The sequence below is a fragment of the Camelus dromedarius genome, chromosome 10, assembly GCF_036321535.1.
Source record: "Camelus dromedarius isolate mCamDro1 chromosome 10, mCamDro1.pat, whole genome shotgun sequence".
NCBI classification, from domain to species: Eukaryota; Metazoa; Chordata; class Mammalia; order Artiodactyla; family Camelidae; genus Camelus; species Camelus dromedarius.
Window position 1 is genome coordinate 42,088,437 of NC_087445.1, and position 20,519 is coordinate 42,108,955.

Genomic DNA, 20,519 nt, shown 5'->3' on the forward strand with positions numbered 1-20,519 from the left:
TTTATTTTCTTTGTCTCTTTAATCATTACGTAAGCCATGCACTGCCTAGGACCCTGAGGTCCCGAATTGCCTTATAAGGAACTAGTTCCGAATGACCTGCTCGCCAGTGCAAACATGTCTGACAGGTTTAGTGATTCCACAGCGCACATAGGGAGCTGACCCAGCCACGCACAGTCTCCCCTGCAGTGGGACATAGCCAAGCCCAGGGTTATTTCTGATTTCAAATCCTGACTTGGCTTCAAGGCTACCTTCCAAACTCCCCTGACAAATGCTGTCAGTCAATTCATGCCTTCTTTCCTTCCTTCAAAATTTTTGTTGGGGTCTGCAGCTGGGCTCACAGAAATGAGTAAGACGCTGCGTCTCGATGGAACTCCTAGTGCTTTCAGGGAGACAGATCTATGGACATGTTTACGTGTACCCTAAAAGGACTTACGTGGGGTCCACTGGCTCTGGGGTCACAGAGGAGTAGAGCTCTTTGGGACAGAGTGTATTTTCTCTACTACAAACATTTTCTTGATGACTGTGCTAGTATTTAATCCCCTTCCTTGGAAATAGTCCTTTCTCAGAATACTTCTATATAAAATTAAAAATAGATTTCTAGCTCTCTGTGGTATGTAACTCTAATACAACTAAAAATTTCCCTACTTTCTATTTTAGAAGTTGTTCAAATGTACAACAAATGTGAAAGACTATTACATGGAACACCTGTAAATGTGTCACTTCGATTCATTCATTGTTAATATTTCCCCCCATACTTGCTTTTTCTTTTCTCCCTATCTCAAAATGTGTATTTGCTAAACTATTTGAAAGTAAGTTGCAGACATCATGATACTTCTCCCCTAAATAATTCAACCAATGTTGCCTAAGAATAAGGACAGGCTCTTATAAAAACCCAATATAATCATCTAGGAAATCTAACAATTCTATAATTTAATGTACAGTATATATTCAAACTTACCCAGTTGCCTCAAAAATATCTTTTATAGCTTTAAAAAAAAATCCCAAGATATAACCAAGGCTTATGCACTGCATTTGGTTTTTACCTTCTTAGTCTCTTTAATCTAGTGTGGTCCTCCTGCCTTTTGCTGTTTTTCATGCTATTGATTTTTTGACAAGTTCAAGCCACTTGTAGAATATCCTACAGTTTCAGTTTATCTGAGGGTTTATTATTATTTGACTCCAGTTTAAAAATACCTGCAAGCAGACTACAGGTCATTGGGTAGTTCTTATTTCGTCATATATTAGTAGGTATGTAGTGGGAATATGATTTAAATTTTGAAACTCATACATTAAAACAAGCCCAAACCAAGAAAACAGTTGATTTCTTTCCTGTTTGATGAGAAGAGCCAGTGATTTAAGGTCTTATTATTCAGAGCGTGGTCAGCAGACCTTCTTAGACATTCAAAACCCTCGACCCCTCCCCAGATCTATCGAATCAAAATCTGCATTGTAACAATATCCCAGGTGATTCCTATGTGCGTTAAAGCCTGAGAAGTACCCAGCTGAAGATACTAACTGGAGGAGGGGCATCTGGCATACTGGGTTTTTCCAAGTCAGTCAAAGGTTTATTTGCGGCAGACTCTCCTAGGACATAATATCCATTTCCTCTTTTTCCTGACTAACAGGAAAAAAATCATACCTAGCTAAAAAGCTGCATTTTCAATCTTCTTGAAGTTAAAAGTTGCCAGGTGACACAGTTCTGGCCAATTAGATGAAAATGAAAGTCATGGGGGCGGGGGGTTAAAAAAGAACCCGGATTCACCTGGCATGCACAGTTTGCCCTTCCCTGTCTTTCTTTCTGGTTCATGGACAAGAAAGGTAGTGGACGTGGAGGTGCTATTTGGGACGCCAGAGCCTCGAACTACATGCTAAGGATGACTGCGTGGCCGGAGCCTTAAAGAACCGTGGTCTGCCGACCCTCGCACCACTTTCATGCAGGTAAAATGAAGCCTCTGGTTTAAGTCTCTGCTCAATTGAGTTCTCTGTTACTCATCGTCAGACTGAATCCCTAACTGATATGCTGTTTGAAGGACTTCTGGATGGAAGATTTGGAGGAACTGCTGGTATAGAGTTGCAAATATGAAGAGAGGTAGATTCTTTCTTGCTTTTTTTTTTTGCTTCATTTATATTTTGTCCATTAAGAGAGACTGAAATGTGAAATGTATTCCTTTCCCACTGGCGAACAGGGACAGCTAGTCTCCTCCAGGGGTCTGTCATGCGGGAGACAGATTCCCCCCGCAAGAGCATTTTCATTGAAATTTTGGATCCACAGATAGGTAGTAATACACACCTTTGCTGCATGTGAAGCCTATCTCCTACTAACAAGGGTGAACCAAAGACTTGCTCTGTGTTGAAAGTGTTTTTCCTTCTCGTGTGACGGCAATTCTAGTCCCCTTTGGTGGCTCATTATCTCTGTTAATTTCTTCAGATTTTACTGAAGAAAAGGAAGATTGTGTGTGTGAGTGTGTGTGCGCGCGCGCGCGAGCACTCGCGTTCACATTATGGAGTATGTATTCAAATTGTTATGCATCTTGTTCTGAAAACAGTTTGAGACAGTTCTTACATCTCAGCTTTCATCACCATTCAAAACTGACCTTTGCACAGAAGATTTGGTCTCTAGAACTTTGGCTCTTTTCCCACTAGGTATAATTAATTCCTGCTTGCACGTAGTAAGTTCTCACTCATCTTTGAAGCCCCTCCCCTACCCCATAGTATACTGGTAAGTGCCTTGCACTCAGTAGAAGAGTTAAATATTTGTTGAGTGAATCTGTTTGTCAAACATTTATTAAGCACTTGCAGGGACTGCACCTGGCCACAGGGGTTGGCAAACTTTTCTATAAAGGGCCAGTTAGTAAATATTTTAGCTTTGTGAATCGAGACAAAAGTGAGTATATTATGTAGGCACTTATTTGACCGTTTAAAATGTAACCATTTAAAAATGTAGAAACTACCCTCACTTCACACCATACATAAAAACTAACTCAAAATGATTCAAAGACTTTAAAATAAGAACTAAAACTATAAAACTCTTAGAAGGAAACATAGGTGTACCACTTCATGCTCATGTATCAGGCAATGGTCTTTTAGATATAACACCAAAAAGTGAGAACAACAACAAAATAGATAAACTGAAAAAAAGAAAAAATAGGTAAATCTGACTTTACCAAAACTGAGCATTTTTATGCACCAAAGGAAACTATTAAAAAAGTAAAAAGGCAACCTACAGAAGGGGATAAAATGTTTGCAAATGATACCTGATAAAGGTTTAATACCCAGAATATAGAAGGAATTCCTGCAAGTCAACCAGAAAAAGACAACCCAACTTAGGATTTTTAAATGGGCAAAAGACTTGAATAGACATTTCTCCAAAGACAATACACAAAAGTTTGAAAAGATGCTCACATCATTGGTCATTAAGGAAATGCAAATCAAAACCATGATGAGATTCCACTTCACATCTACTAAGATAGGCTTTTTTTTTTTCTTAAGGAAAACGAATGTTGGCAAGGATGTGGAGAAATTAGCACATCCTTGACAGTAGAATGCAAAATGGTGCAACCACTATGGAAAACAGATAGGCAATTCCTCAAAAAGTTAAACATACAGTTGCCTAACAACCCAGCAATTTCACTCCTACAACCCAAGAGTTCTAACTGACGTAAACACTTTCCAAAGCAATTTCAGGTTCATTATCTCATTTGATTCTCCTAACACCTGAGGCTGGTGGCAGAGAGAGGGCTGGAACCAGATCTCGCTTGTCCCTACGAGGCACTTTTCTGTCATGTTGTACAGCCTCGTGGAGGGGGCTGCTCGGTACACAGTAGCCTTTGCTACTGGAACAGATGTGTCCAGTCTCAGCTAAAGTCAAGGGCACTCTCAGTGCTGGGAAGAGTTTCTTCATGATGCAGCCAAATGCTGAGGACTGGATCCAGAGAAAATAAATGAAAAAGGAAAGGCTGTTATGCATTAATGTGATCAAACTGCATGATTTATTTGCTTAATGGTGGCTGAAAAAGAGTATGGCATTTAATCATTCCTTTCTATTCAAGTCCTGTGTCGATGCTTTTCAATTCAACCAACGAGATAATTTAACAGTGGGGGAGGGTGTAGCTCAAGTGGTAGAGCACATGCTTAGCCTGCACGAGGTCCTGGGTTCAATCGCCAGTACTCCCTCCAAACATGAATAAGTAAACCTAATTACCTCCCCACCAAAATAATAAAAATGAAGAAAATAAAAAAAAAATTAACAGAGGATTCTTTTGATTTCCACATGCTGCAATTCATGGAAAAATTAAGAAAAAGTCATAACACCAGTCACCAAAGACCACATACTGCAGATTTTATTTGTACAGAAGGTCCAGAATAGGCAAATCCAGAGAGGCAGAAAGTAGGTTAGTGCTTGCCAGGGGCTAGGGAGAGGAAGAGGGGAGTGACAGCTAATAGGTGCAGGTTTCTTTCCACGGTTATGAAATGTTCTAAAATTAGATTATGGTAATGATTGCACAACTCTGTAAATATACTGAAAACCACTGAATTGTGTACTTTAAATGGTGAATTTTTTTTTTGCCTTGTAAATGATAGCTCAACAAAGCTGTTAGTAAAGGAACAACTCACAGGAACCATTCCTGTTCTGTTTCTTAGCCCACTTTCTAATGTTAATCGGAAACACAGATAACTTTTATTTAATATCGACCACAGGCCAGTCATTGTATTATTCATCCCAACAATACTATTAGGTAAGCATTGTTATTATCCCATCGTACGGAAGAGGAAACTGAGGCTCAAGGTATTATATCATTTGCTCAGCATTACATAGCAACTTAGGAGGTTAAAGAGCTAGGAATTAAAGCCATATCTATCTGATCCTGATCCTAAAGTTTTGGGCTTAAAATTTTGATTTATTCTTTGATGATTTGTTTTGTTGTTGTTATGGTATGTATGGTAAGGACTGTTTACTGAAAACAGGCAGACGCCTCCTGGTTTTGGGAATATCCGAAATACACGTCTTGATGAAGCAGTTATGAGGTCTCCTGTTACTACTTTAGCAGAGGCTCCCTTTGTGGGTAGCAGAATGGCTGGATCATTTCACTAGAGACCAAGGAGATAAAATGACACAACTTCTCCTGCACCCGCCAGCTTTTTAAAACACTCAGTACAGTTGTCTGTTTGAAAGTTAGCCTGTAGACTTGTGGGTCTGCCTGAGCTTGTAACTCTGGGAAGCCGGTTTGGATAAAATTGTGCACTCAAAGTCTTTTGGAGCTGGACACTTTGGCCTCTACTACATTGAAAACTCTCAAGATTTCCCTGTGTTTCAAAGACTAGCTTCTTTGGAAACCACTAGAGAGACGCCCCTACATTGTACGTTTAAATATGCTGGTTCTCTTTTCTTTCTGCAAAATACCGACTTGGATTAACAGGATGTAAGTGGTACTATTTGGCAGAGTATAAAATCTGTCCTAAATCTCCCCATATTTGGCAATGCAGTGTTCTCTCTTTCTCTCCTTTAGCAGATTTCCAATTGCACTTCATAGATGGATGTCAGCTGGTCCTTTTTTCCTGTTATATAAACTTGAGAATGATTATTTGGACTATGTTTCAAACCATTCTTCCTTGAACTTCAACCACCAAACACTGTTAAAATGCACCAGAAACTCTAACTGTAATTCTTTACCAGAGTTTAGAAACACCACTTGACGCCTTTCAGTGCCTGGAATTCCATTTCTCTGCCTATAGATCTTCAGATTTAGAAGCTCTTTTCTTTCTGTGTATGCCTTGACTCTCTTTTATTGCCTCATTGCTGCCCAGTAACCCAGCTTCCCTCTCATTGAGAGAGAGAGAGAAAAAGAGACAGGTGAGCCAGGGAAAAAAAAAAAGGGTTTGAACCTGGAACCTTGGGAACTTTTTTTTCAGATAGAGTTCACGCTTGAAGAACTCTATTCTCTATTTTGTAGAATAGAGGCTCGGCCAACATCCACCAGTGCAGAAACTGACGGTGCAGGTCACCCAGTAGCTGCTGAATAAAGAACGCTTTTCCCAGCACAGTTGCTAAGACAGAGATCTGAGGAATGGTGGGTGTGCGTGTGGTTGGTGGCTAAGAATAGTTTGATGTATTTGCTATCACCGAATAGCAGCCCCTCCCTCCACTAATTGACAATCACCATCTACTTTGCATAATGACTATTTCCAGAGAGACAGTTCACACTTGTGGCTTTTCTCCCTTATTCTCTAGCATGTTTCCATATGAGCAGGATTTCTTGAAAACACCATAGACAGGGGTTCGTGCTGGCTCACTGGTGGGCAGAGCAGGGCTTCCGGGGTCTCTGGCTACAAGGTACGGGAGGTCCCAGAGCTGGTGTCAGCCTGCTGGTGGGTTTGCTGGGTCCGGGGACCAGTGCTGGCCCACTGGTGGGCAGAGATGGGCCTCAGGGTCTCTGGCTGCAGGACCCTGGGGAGTCCAAGGCTAGTGCCAGCATATCGGTATATGGGGCCAGGTCATGGGGTGGCTGTGGGCCCAGGGGGTCTTAAAGCTGCAGGCCTGCTGGTGGGTGAGGCTGTGTTCACCTGGCTAGTTGCTCAGCCTGAGGCATTCCAGTACTGGTGCCAACAGGCTGATAGGTAGGGCGGGTCCCAGTGCTGATAAGCTCTAGGGAAGATTACAAGATGGCTTTGCCAGCACCAGTGCCCACTTGGTTGAATGAGCTCCCAGAATGACTGCCACCGGTGTCTGTGTTCCCAGGGTGAGCCCCACTTGTCTCCTGTCTCTCTGAGGGGGCTCTCCAAGATCAGCAGGTGGGGCTGACCCAGGCCCCTCCCAAAGTACTGCTTCTGCCCTGGGTCCTGGAGTGTGTGAGATTCTGTGTGCACCCTTTATAAGTGGAGTCTCTATTTCCCAGAGCTCTCTGGGTCTTCTGCAGTTAAGCCCCACGGGCCTTCAAAGCCAAACATTCTAGGGGCCTGTCTTCCCAGAGCAGGACTCTCAGGCCGGGGAGCCCAGTGTGGGGCTCTGGCCCCTTGCTGCCTGGGGAGAGCCTCTGCAGCTGTAATTAGCCTCCCACTGGTGGGTCACCTGCCCACAGGTAGGGGTCTTGACTACACTGCATCTCTGACACACCTGCCTGTCTCAGTGCGGTTCCTTCTTTATATCTTGAGTGTAGAATACCTTGTCTGCTACTCTTTTGGTTTTGCTCATCCATAGCTGCTCTGTAAACAGCTGTCATTTTGGTGTGCCCATGGGAGGAGGTGAGCTCAGGGTCTTCCTACTCTGCCGTCTTCTGTACCTGTTGGCTTTGAACAGTCTTTCATCCGCCAGCATGTCATGTAGACAGGTGAATGTGAGTCTGGCGCCAGGCTCATAGATATTAATTTAGGAATCGTTAGCACACAGGTGGTAGTTGAACTCTCTCTCCTCAGTGAGTTGAAAGAAGAGAAGAGAGGCGAGGAGTAAGCCTCAAAGCTCTCCAGCATTTAACGGCTTGGTGAACCTGAAAAGAAAATGGAGGCCAAGGAAACAAGAAAAGCAGGGAGAAATTTAAAAAAAAAACACTTTATTTCAAGAAGGAAAATGTAGTCCTGGATGTTCTGAAATGTGAAATAAGGTCTGAAGAACATCTTTTGTATTTGGTGCCACAGTGGTCATTGCTGAGCTCAGTGAGCGGCCACACTGGAGGAGGTTAAAGGGTGAGAAAAAGTGAGGAATAAAAAAAAATATATGGACAATGCTTTTGAGCAATTGTTGTGTAGAGAAGAAGAGTGGTGACTGGAGGAGAGTAAGGGGTTAAAGGTGAACTAGGTTAAGCTGGTGATGGTGTTGAGCATTCCTCATATCCTGGACTTATTTCCTGATCATGCCACCAGTTACTGAGAGAGGTATTAATTTCCTGCAAATAAAATTTTGTCTACTTTTTTCAATTCTGTCAGTTTTTGTTTCCTGTATTTTAAAGCTCTATTATTAGGTACAGATATATTTAGGATAATGTCTTCTGGATGAGTGGACTTCTTTGCCATTATAAAATGTTCTTATTTATATTGGATAATGTTCCTGAAGTCTACCTTTTCAAATATTAATATAGGCAGCTTTTTTAAAAAGTTAACTTCCACATTATATATTTTCTCATCTTTTTACTTCTTTAAGAATAGATTTATTTTTTAGGGAAGTTTTAAGTTCACAGCAAAACTGAGCAGAAGAGTCCTACTCCCCTCCCACAGCCTTTCCCACTATCAACATCCCCCAGCAGAGTGGTACGTTTATTATAATCGATAAAGCTTCATGGACACATTATCACTCAAAGCCCGCAGGTCACCTTAGGATTCGCTCTTGATGTATATTCTGTGGACCTGCTCAGTTCAATCCCATGTTGTTCAAGGGTCAGCTGTGCTTTTATTTTCCTCTCCTGTCTTTTTGCTATTGCTGCCATGCCTTTTACTTTTACATGTTATAAACTCTACAATATACTATTTTTGCTTCCAACAGTTAATGATCTTCTAAAGAAACACAAAAAGAGAAAAAAATGTTTATGTTCACTCACATAGTCACTGCTTCAGTTTTCTTTAGTCTTTTGTGAGAGAGAGGTCCAAGTGTTCATCTGGTATATTCCTTTTGTCTGAAGAAATACCTTTTAACATTTATTACAGTGCACGTCTACTTGTAGCACATTCTCAGCAATTTTTTTTTCCTCCAAAGAAATATTTATCTTTAATTTTTTAAGGATTTCTCCTCCTACTGGATATGGATATTTGGGCTGTTTTTTTTTTTTCAAGCACTTTAAACATAGCATTCCATTGTCATAATAGTTTCAGATAAGACGTGTCTGTTAATTTTTATCTTAGTTCCTCTGGATATGATGTGACTTATTTCTTTGGCTACTATTAAGTCCTTTTCCCCCCTATTATCACTGGTTTCCAGTAACTTGGTTATGATGGGTCTTAGTGTGACTTTTTGTTTATCATTCTGGGGTTTGTTGAACTTTTGAATCTGCAAGTTTAATGTGTTCATAAAATTTAAGTGGGCTTTTTTTTCAAACATTTTTTCTTTCTCTCCCCATCTCCTCCTTTCCTTTACCCACACCCCCATTCTAGGAATCCATTTATATCAATTTGCTTTAAATGTCATCAGTGAAATTTTAATTTCAGGTATTGTGTTTTTCAGTTCTAGTAGTCTTGTTACTTGGTTCCTTTCATGTCTTCCATTTTTTTCCAAGTTTTTAAAATTGAGATTTAATTCACATACAGCATTATATTAATTTCAGGTGTACAACACAATGAGTTAGTATTTGTTTATATTGCAAAATGATTACCACAATAAATCTAGTTAACACCTGTTAGCGTACAGAGCTCTAGAATTTTTTCCTGTGGTAAGAACTTTTAAGATCTATTCTTTTAGCAATTTTTAAATATGCAGTACACTATTATTAACTACAGTTTCAGGCTGTACAGTACATCCCTATGACTTATTTTATAACTACAAGTTTGGATTTTTTGACCCCTTCCTCTTATTTTGCCCACTACCCAACCCACGCCCCCAACAGATTGATAGCAACCATTAATCTGTTCTTTGTATCTATGAGCTTGGGTTTTTGTTTGTTTGGTTTTTGTTTTAGATATCACATAAGAGTGAGATCATACCATATTTGTCTTTCTCTGACTTATTTCACTTATGAGAAGGCCCTCAAGATCCATCCATGTTGCTGCAAATGGCAAGATTTCATTTTTTTCTGGCCAAAAAATAATCCATTGTGTATATATACCATGTTTCTCTATCCATTCATCCACTGTTGAGCACTTAGGTTGTTTTCATATCTTGGCTTTAAAAAAAATACGCTACAATGAACATAGCGGTGCAGATATCTTTTTGAGTTAGTGTTTTCATTTTCTTCAGATAAATACCCAGAAGTGGAACTGCTGGATCATATGGTAGCTCTATTTTTCATTTTTTGAGGAAATTCCACACTGTTTTCCATACTGGCTCAACCAACTGACATTCCCACTTCTCTTGTCTTTTTGGTAACGGACATTCTAATAAGTGTGAGGTGATATCCCATTGTGGTTTTGATTTGCATTTCCCTGATAATTAGTGACGTGCCTCTTTTCATGTACCTCTTGGTCATCTTATGTCTTCTTTGGAAAAATGTCTATTCAGATCCTCTACTCTTTAAAAAAAAATCAGATTGTTTATTTTTTGCTATTGAGTTGTACGAGTTCTTAATATAATTTGAATATTAACTCCTTAGCAGATACATGATTTGCAATGCTTTCCTCCATTGAATAGGTTACCTTCTAATTTACTTTGATTTCCTTTGCCATGCAAAAGATTTTTGGTTTGATACAGTCCCACTTGTTTGTTTGTTTTTGCTTTTATTGCCTTTGCTTTTGGTGTCAGATTAAAAAAAAAAAAAAAGATCACCAAGGCCAATGTCAAGATTTACTGTCAATGTTTTCTTCTACAAGTTTTATGCTTTTGGATTTTACATTCAAGTCTTTAATCCATTTTGAGTTAATTTTTGTATATGGTGTAAGGTAGTGGTCCAGTATCATTCTTTTGCACGTGGCTGTCCAGTTTCCCTGTCACTATTTATTGAAGAGACTAGCCTTTCCCCATTGTATATTCTTGGCTCCTTTGTTGTGTGTAGGTTTATTTCTGGGATCTCTATTCTGTCCCATTGATCTATGTGTCTGCTTTTATGCCAGTATTGTACTGTTTTAATTACTATAACTTTGTAATATGGTTTGAAATGAGGGTGTGTGATGATTCCAGCTTTGTTCTTCTTTCTCAAGATTGCTTTAGACATTTGGATTCTTTTGTGGTTCTACATAAATTATTTTATTTCAGTGAAAAATGCCATTTAAATTTTCATAGGGATTGCATTGACTCTGTAGATTGCTTTGGGTAGTATAGTACGGACATTTTAACAATATAAATTATTCCAATTCATGAGCACAGAATATCTTTCCACTTATTTGTCTTCTTTAATTTATTTTATCAATGTCTTACAGTTTTCAGTGTACAGTTCTTTCACTTCCTTGGTTAAATTTATTCCTAGGTATTTTGTTCTTTTTGATGCAACTGTAAATGGGATAGATTCAATTATCTTTCTGACGATTCATTATTAGTGCATAGAAACATAGCAAATTCCTGTATATTGATTTTTTTTATCTTGCAACTTTACTGAATTGTTTACTAGTTCTAACAGTTTTTTGATGTGGTCTTAAGAGTTTTATAATATCATGTCACTTGCAGATAGTGACATTTTTACTTCTTCCTTTCCAACCTTGTTGATTTTTTTTTTCTTGCCTAATTGCTCTAGAAATTTAAACACTATGTTGAATAAAGGTGGGGACAGTAGATATTCTTGTCTTTCCTGATCTTCAAGGAAGAGCTTTCAGCTTCTCACCACTGAGTGTAATGTTAGCTGTGGGCATGTCATACATAGCCTCTATTATGTTGAGATATGTTTGCTCTATACTTTGTTGAGAGTTTTTAATCACAAATGAATGTTGAATTTTTTCAAATGCTTTTTTGACATCTACTGAGATGATCGTATGATTTTTATCCTTTATTTTGTTGTTGTGGTTAATCACATTGATTTGCTGATGTCGAATCATCTTTGCATTCCTGGAATATACCCCACTTGATCATGCTTTATGATCCTTCAAATTTTAAATGTATTGTTGAATTTGGCTTGCTAATATTTTTAAGGATTTTTTCATATGTATTCGTTAGTGATGTTGACCTGTTATTTTCTTTTCTTATGGTCTGTTTTTGGTGTCAGGGTAATGCTGGCCTTGTAACATGAGTTTGGAAAGCTCCCTCTTCTGTTTTTTGGAAGACTTTGAGGAGGATTGTTATTAGTTTGTTTTTAAATGTTTGGTAGAATTCACCAGTCATGACATCTGGCCTGGATTTTTGTTTTTTGGGAGGTTTTTGATTACTGATTGTCTCCTTACTAGTAATAAGTCTGTTCAGATTTTCTATTTCTTCATGATTCAATCTTTTAGAAGTTTGCATATATATTTCTAGGAAGTTACCCATTTCTTCTAGGTTGTCCAGTTTGTTGGCATATAATTATTCATTATGAACCTTTGAATTTCTGTGTTAGCAGTTAAAATATCTTTTTCCCTTTCTGATTTTGAATTCTCTCTTCTTTTTTTCTTGGTGAGTCTAGTTAAAGATTTGTCAATTATGTTTCTTTTCAAAGAACCAGCTTTTGGTTTCACTGGTCTTTGCTGTTGTCTTTTTAATCTCTATTTTATTTATTTCTGCTTTGATTCTTGTTATTTCCTTCCAGTAATTTTAGGTTTCACGTCTTATTTTTCTAATTTTTTTAAAGGTGTAAAGCTAGGTTCCTTATTTGAGAATTTCTTGTTTCTGGAGGTAGGCATTCATCTCTGTGAATGTCCCTCTTATAACTACTTTGCTGTATCCTATAGGTTTTGGTATTTTGTATTTTCATTTCTCAAGATATTTTTTGATTTCTTTGATTTCTTCATTGATCCTTCGGTTGTTCGGTAGCATGTTTAATCTCCCATATTTCTGATTTTTTCAGTTTTCTTCCTGTAATTGATTTCTAGTTGCATACCATACTTGATATCATTTCAGTCTTCTTAAATTTGTTAGGACTTGTTTTGTGACCTAACTTGATATATACTGGAGAATGGATGTGCACCTGAGAAAAATACATCAGATTTTTATTTAAATACTTGAACATATTTATAATAGCTATTGTAAAGTTCTTGTCTGCTAATTCCATCATCTCAGTCTTTTCCAGGTGTCTTTGCAGTGACCGATTTTCCCCCCTGGTTATGGGTTACGTCTCCTGCTTATTCTCCTGTCTAATTTTTAATTGAATATTGGACATTATGCCTTATCTTGTTGAGTGCTTGATATGTTGTATTTATTTCAGGAGTGTTGGACTTTGCTCTAGCAGTCAGTTATTTGTGGATCAGCTTAATCCCTTTAAAATTTATTTTTCTTTAACATTTACTATGATGGATGGAATAGCCCTTACTTGAGGCTTAATTTAATCGTATTTTTAAAGTATGTTGAGTGAGCTTTCTCCACTTTGTTGTTTAGAACTCAAGCATCTCTCAACTCTGAGAGCTCTGGAAACTGTTAGGCTTACAGTTTCCCAGTTACTTTCTGCCTGGCATCATGCAGTTTTACTCTATGCATCCTTGCTTTTGTCTTGAGCAATAGACTCAAGGTCTGGGACCTTTATGCAGATTTCTGGAACTCTTTCCTTGTGCTACTCCCTTAACTCTGGTAATGTGCCCCATGAATTCCAGCTGTGCCAGCCCTTCTGAATTCTAATCTTTGTGCTCTACTTAGAATTCCTGTTCCTCAATTGTAGTTCAGAAAGTATTTGCAGGAAGAGAGCCAAGATGTCATAGGGCTCGTCTCATTTGATTTTGTCAGGGGCCACAATTCTATAATGTCTGTTGTCTAATAGCTGAAAAACTTTGAGTTTTCTAGTTGTTTACATTGGGAAGGTAGATCTGGTTCCCTGTATTCCATTACAGCCAGAATCACCTTCATTTTTTTTCACGTTTTTTCATTATGGATAGAAGGCTAGACTGGAACTTATTTTCTTCTTGCTCTTGAAAGATGCCATTCCACTGTCTTCTGGATTTGAGAGTTTTTGTTGAAGAGTCAGTTATAAATGTAATTGATTTTTTTAAAAGGTAATTCTTTTCTTTTAACTTTGTTTTTGGGGGGGTAATTAGATTTATTTATTTATTTTTAATGGAGGCACTGGGGATTGAACGCAGGACCTTGTGCTTTCTAAACTTACACTCTACCACTGAGCTATACCTACCCTCCAAGGTAATTCTGTTTTGATATTTCCCACAAAATTTTTCGTTTGATCCATTTTCATTACTTTCACTATTTTTCATTTGCTTTTCAGCATGTTTACTACGTTAAGGCTAGGTATATATTTTTAATTTTTCTTCTTAGGTATCATTGAACCCCTTGAATTTGTGGCTTGACACATTGCATCAATTTGGAAAAGTTTTATCCATTAACTCATTAAAAATTGCTTCTTCACCATTCTCTATTTCTTCTCCTTATGGTATTTCAAATATACATACATATATATATATAAAATAGCTGAGAACTTTTTTCTCAGCTAAAAAACATAAATATATTATACCTTCTCACTGAAGCCTCTGTCTCTTCCCCTATATACTTGCCATTCTTTTTTTCTGATCACATTTTATCCTTATTACGTTATCATGGTCTGTTTTTAAGTTCACTATTTTATGTCATCATGGTCTGTTTTAAGTTCACTGTTTTTCTCTTCAGTTATTTATCATCTGCAAATAAATCACCTCCTGAGTTCTTAATTTAGATTGCTGAACTTTTTGTTTCCTTTAACGTTCATTATTTCCTTTTCATAGTTATAAGATGTCTTCCTAAATTCAGAATCTTATTCTCTTATCTCATTTTAATCCAAATTCATTTTAAAGCAGAACTTTAGGCCCCACGCATTTCTGGTCCATCGTTACTTTGAGGCTGTAATCTTTGTAGTCCGTCCCGAGGTGAGGTAGCTCACTTGGGTGACGCTGCCTAGTGGGCACTGTACTCTAATACCTGTCCTAATTGTAAAAGGCTAACAAAAATGCCACACTATTTCTTAGCTTCTTCTTTGCCCTTTATGGAACTGATAAACACTGCCAGAGGAAGAGTGGGCCCAAACACTGGACACATTCTTTTGGGCTTTTTCCTTCCTCTCTATTGTGGTTCAGTAACTATACATTATCTTATTAGCTTGTTTGTGATTTTAGAAATCTGTTAATATTTTATCCACTTTTTCTAGATGACCTTGTTGGGATAATTGGTCTGAATTATCTAGTCAGCCATTGCAAGAAATGTCTCATGGGCCAAGTTTAGGTCAAATTTATGGTGGAACTAATCTGCTCCATTTGGTTATTCTCTCCAGCTTCCTTCAGCTTTTTGAGTGTAGGCACAAAGAAATAAATTAGTTGGCTTCATGTATGCAACCAATAAACAAGTTTCTTTGGCACAGATTGAATATAGAGTGTTTCCAAGTTTGTTATTTAGTCCAGGAATGTGACATCTAAGCTGGATAAGGAGGAAAGTGAGGAAAAGAGAGGGCTGGTGAATTGGGAGAAAGTCAAGTGGTAAACAGCCTGAAGAAAACCTTTAGGACAGTTCTTTAGGGCAGTTCAGTGGAAATAACTGGATAAACAACCAGGAATGGAAGTCGTAGTCAGATGCTTGAGTTAGTGCTTTGGAGGTGGAGAAGTTAAAGATTCAAAGAGTGATGATGGAAATGGGTAGCTGGAGTGGAGTAAAGGAGTTACTACTGGAGATGAAAATGTACAGGATCCAAAGTCCAGGCTGCCAGGTAGCTTATCCATCTAGATGCTGAAGGCACCCAGGTTAATATCACAGGAAGTTAACAGATGGAGGAGCAAGGAGGGTACCAGGCGTGTTTACTTCCCAGATCAGAGTCAAAATTTGCAAAGCCTTTATAAATCCCTTCATTCTCTTAAATGGCCTCATCATACCATGTAAGCTCAAAGGTATGAGATCACAGTAATAAGCTGGCCTCTTCTGCTGTTCAAAAGTGCTCCCCTCAGTCTACACCACACGCTTTCGCCCCCTGACCTCCCTAAATCAAGCAAGAGACAAACAGAATTTCAGGTCAACAACGCCCAGTATTGAAACAATAGGGATTGATCACTTTCTCCCTGGTCTGTTCCGTGGATGGTAGCCCATATTTGGTGGATTATGGATTATGTGTAATAATCTGTAGTGCTCACAAACCAGTTTATCCCTCACGCTAGTATTTAACACCACCAGATCTACAAGTGAGTTTACTGAGAAAGTCCCAATGAAAGTAATAAATCTAACTCGAAAAGGAAGTCAAGAAGCAAAACAGTTTTCCCATTCTTCAGTGGTTCTCTGGGTGTCCCCAGACCAGGCAATCTTAGAGGTGTTTGAGTTTATTTTGGAAAGGCCAATAAGTAACAATAAAATCAAAAAGTGTAAGAAGCTAGGAAGAGGTCTTACATGCCATCTGAATAACTGGGACAAGGGCATGTTTTAAAAATTTACAGATGATAGATAAAAAGGATAAGAAATTGTAACATACTTCTAGTGGCTAAATGGAATGGAAGAAGTCAACCGTGTTACACATTTTCCTGAATCGCTCATATTTAGAACCATTAAATTAGTCTCTTCATGCCTAATTCTATAAAAATAGTCAATTTACCCTAAAATTTTTCCTTCTGTGTTTACCTGAATATTATCCCAAGTTACACACACATTGGCACATTACCTCTTACGTGGATGTCTTTGAATAATTTTTCCCTTAAACATATTAAGCCTTCACTGGATTTTGTTGTTATTATTTCTTCCTTTTTGGAAATATCTTCTCATTCTTTATAGCATTTTGTCCAGCAAAAGCGCTCAGGCAAAAGAAATCTGGTTCTATAAACAATTTGGAATCCTGACAGTGCCTTCTAAAAAGATAACAGCATTTGATTTTGAATACCATTTTATTTAGCTTTGGACCATCTCAAAATATACAGGCATGTAACCCCTACTCAAAAACTCATTCCTTCACAATCTAGTCCAAGGACTTAGTTAATAACTAGATAGCTAAATACAATTTAAGTACATTCCAACATAGTTTAGAACAATACATTCAGACATTAGTACTAACAATGTGGCACAATAGTTTTTGCACTGGCAGAGAGCCTCTCGTTCAAAGGTCCTGTTTCATCAAGATTTGAAACAGTTTCCTTTATTTTTTCTAAGGAGATCCCTTTACCAACCATCAAAAATTAGAGAAACTTACTAAAGAAGGCAGACACTGTTTTAGAACATGGCCTAGATAATGTTCCTTTACTTTGCTAATAGTTTTCAATATATGGCCCCTATTTTCTGATTTTTCTCCCAACAATGAAATGTCACCATATGTGCCAACTTTCTGATGGAATGTTCCTTCCTCTTTCCTCCCTGCTTCTAATTATGTCAGCACCATCCACTGGCTGAGGGAGCGAGACAAGAAATACTTTCGTGTCTCCAAGGAGGCAGCTGACCTGACACATCAGGAATCGATTAGTCAGGGCTGGCGTGGGGGCTCATCCTGGAGCCGATGGCGAAGACTGGGCAGGTGGAGGAAAGGAGTAATCATTCCTTTATTTTATTATTATTTTGTGTGCGTGTAGGGGAGAGGTAATTAGGTTTATTTATTTTAAGGGGACCTTGTGCATGCTGAGCATGCGCTCTACCGTGAGATATAACCATCCCCCACTTCCTCCCCCAAAAGCCCATTAAACAGAATGACTGTAAGGTTGAAATGTCTGCATCTCTTTTCTTCAACAACTGAAAATGATTCTCTTTAAAACTGCTCTAGTGGTAGCTTCCAGTAAAAGGTGGACTTTTTTTCATAAATGTATTATGGAAAATAAATATATATATATATTGTTTCCCTATATAGCAAATTCATTTCTTGCTAGGGTTTCCGGTGTTCATCTGGGACCTCAGTCATCAGCTGTGGTTGGGAATCCACTGAAAGGCTAGAAACACTTGGCCTGGTTGTGGTCGGTTCCTGACAGGTCCCTGTGGGTGTCTCTCCACATGTGAGCGCCATCCTGTGATGGTCTTACTGTAACGGAGATTTCCCCCAAAGCAGACCCATGTAAAGGATTGTGGTGCAAGCTATTTATTTGCGAGGTGACCCCAGAAAGCATAAGTGTAGAAGTGAGGCCTGGGAAGGAGAAAAGCCGATCAACTGTGCACGAGTGAGTGGGTTCCTGCAACCCTAAGTGGGACTCAGGCCCGCTGGGCACCCTCTGACGGAGGGCGTAGGACCAGCCTGGGTTTGCCTACCCAGGGCCCAAGCTGCAGTGTGTCCACCAACGCCTGTCCCTCACTGGATGAGCATTACTCTGGAGGCGTTGCCTCGTGGTTTCTGGTCTGTGGCCAGAGAGTGCTAGAAGGATGCAGGCAGCTCCTGACCCAAAAGAGAACCCTCTGCAGGGCCCCGCCGTGTGGACCAGGGGACGTGGAAGGGTGGCCACCCTCAGGCGGTCTGAGAACATTGACACAAGTGCACAGCCCCACACTGTGTGCATCAGCCAAGTCTGCAGCCCTGTACCTGCATCTGTGTGGCTGGTCCTGGGTTTCTGGGAATTCATCTTGCTTCATGGGAAGTGAGTAATCAGCACAGAGATGACCTAACCCAGGAATGGAAATGATAACATTCAAAGGTGATTGTGCACTCAGACGTGCAAGCCTTGTGCTAGTAATTTAGATAAGCTTTCATCCAGCTTCTGAACCTTCTTGAAACCCTCCATGTCTCTGCTTAAATACAGGCCCTCATTGCTCAGAGACATAGAAGTCCCCATAATAGCTCCATCATTAAAAAAAAAAAATCTCTTTCAATTTTCCATATTAGGTGTTCTTTCCTAGATTAGGGCAGAGCTCTTTAAAGATGGCATCTGGAAAGACCAGCAAGAGAAAAATTGTTTTAAAAAGAAAATGGTAGACGTGGATTTTATAATCTTTTCTGTCTTGATCATGTCAATATGAAGGCTTATTTTCTGTGAGTTAAAATGCTTCTAGGAACCCAGGGATAAGCCAGTCTGTGACAACACATGTATTTGCACGTGTACCCAACTTCAAGATCAAACCATTTTTCGATTCTCCATGTATACCCACATATGTAACACACACACACACACACACACACACCCCGTTCGGTGAATCTGATGTCCAAATTGATTTTGTGTTCTTCCTCCCAAGCTTCCTGGCTCTCCATTCCTGCCATTCCCTTTTGGGAATTTAAATATTTAGTGCTTCCGGCTAAACTGCCTCTTCTTCTGAGCCTGTGGTGAATAGGGTGCTCTTTGGTAATTAACTGCAGGTCAGGGGAGGGAATACATGAGCTCTGGGTGCAGTAAGCCAGGTGGGGCTGCCCTGCTGGCTGCTTCCCAGGTTTACAGACAGGCCTTTTCTCAAGGGAGTGAGGGTGTCCCCCTTGCAGGAGTAGCTCGAGAGCCCACTGTTACTAGCATTTCTTTCCAGCTCTGAGTTGTGACCTCACAAACTGGTAGCTTAAAACTGGGCATGGTGGGAGTATTTCCAGAGTGGAAATCAGCGCATGCTACAAATCCATCCTGCAGTCCTGCACCGCTCCCCAGCTAGTAACCATTTACCAGGATACCACTGGGTAGGTCCTTCTATATTCCATGAAAAGAAAGCAGGCCCCTTTTGCTAATGCTGCGCCAAGCCTGGGAATATAAACACTGCTGCCGCGACTCCTGATGTGGGCCCTGCACTTCAGCTGTGCCTTTGACTGGATGGTATGTTGCAGGCAGCGTGGGATTCCTAACAGGCATAGTGTCCTTGGTGAGGTGCACCCCAGAGCAGACACAAATCCGGTCTGGTCAGCAGCTATGGAAGCTTCCTGGTAGCTGGGAACACAGTGTGGAACCCCCATTTGCAGACTTCTAAGGTTTGCCAGGCTTCATTTGCCAATCTGTCTTTTCCTGGGACTCTCATTTCTAAAGATGCTTAAAATATCCAACAGTCCAGTATACTGGACAACCTGGGAATCGAGTGAAAGTTCTAGGGGTCCTTAGTGCAGTCTGCCTCAATGCAACAGGCCCATAGTCATCTAAGCTGCAGAGCAGCTCCTCCAAGGCTGCAGAGCAGGGCAGTGGAAGGCCCACACCAAGGGACTGCCACCATCAGTTCTTCGCTGCTATGGTTTGGTTTAATTACCCTCTTGATTAAAGAGGGTAAGTTGCCTTACTTTACCCACAGGCTTATGGGACAGAAAAATATCCTGGCCTTTACATTCTTGAAGAAAATAGGAAGAAAGGAAATCAACACAGGTCAGATTTCAAGTCAAGGCCTAAGAATTCAAAGAAAAAAATCTTTTCAGAATTCTCTATCTTAGATTTAAAAGAGGCCCACATTTTAAAACCAAGGCCTTGTTGTGCAGGGACCTGGGAGGCTCCCTTAAGATAGGTACTAGATCAGTACCTGGAAATAGTTGGAGCCAAGGCACTGGAACAAAGATGCAATGGTAGTGCATAGACAACTTAAAACAAAAGGAAACCAACCAACCAGAAACCCATCCTCAATCACCACCTTCCACTCTCCAACCCTGATCGAAATTTCAGTAAAAGCTTTAAATATGGAGTAGCGGATGGACATGGAAATGACTCCAAATTAGGTAATAGAGAGAAAAACAAGACACTGGCTAATTGACCATCAGACGTTGCTCTGTATACGTGATCAAACGAACCACTGTTGTTTCTTGGTGTCATGTCACTTGCACATTTTGCTCTGGTTTAATTGGTTTCTCAAGAGACAGCCCTCTGGCTCTCACATCCGAAAAATGGGAGGAGGCTCGGAAGAGAAAGAGCAAGGCAGGGCAGCTTTCAAACCAACTACTCTCACTGCTCAGAAGGATAGGACAGAAAAAAGTCTGGTTAGGCAGCCTTGCTCTCTGAGTTGAAAGGCCAAGTTTAAGTATTTGGCT

At 39.7% G+C, this 20,519-nt stretch overlaps 1 long non-coding RNA gene across 4 annotated transcripts in view; it reads left to right on the top strand.

The window, feature by feature from the left end:
- The first annotated feature begins 1,751 nt into the window (after window positions 1–1,751).
- LOC116152667 (uncharacterized) overlaps window positions 1,752–20,519 on the top strand; it is a 59,151-nt gene continuing 40,383 nt past the window's right edge. For all 4 annotated transcript variants that reach the window (XR_004136241.2, XR_010382703.1, XR_010382704.1 and 1 more), the window contains exon 1: window positions 1,752–1,938. This is a non-coding gene — a long non-coding RNA (uncharacterized LOC116152667). The remainder of the gene's footprint in view (window positions 1,939–20,519) is intronic.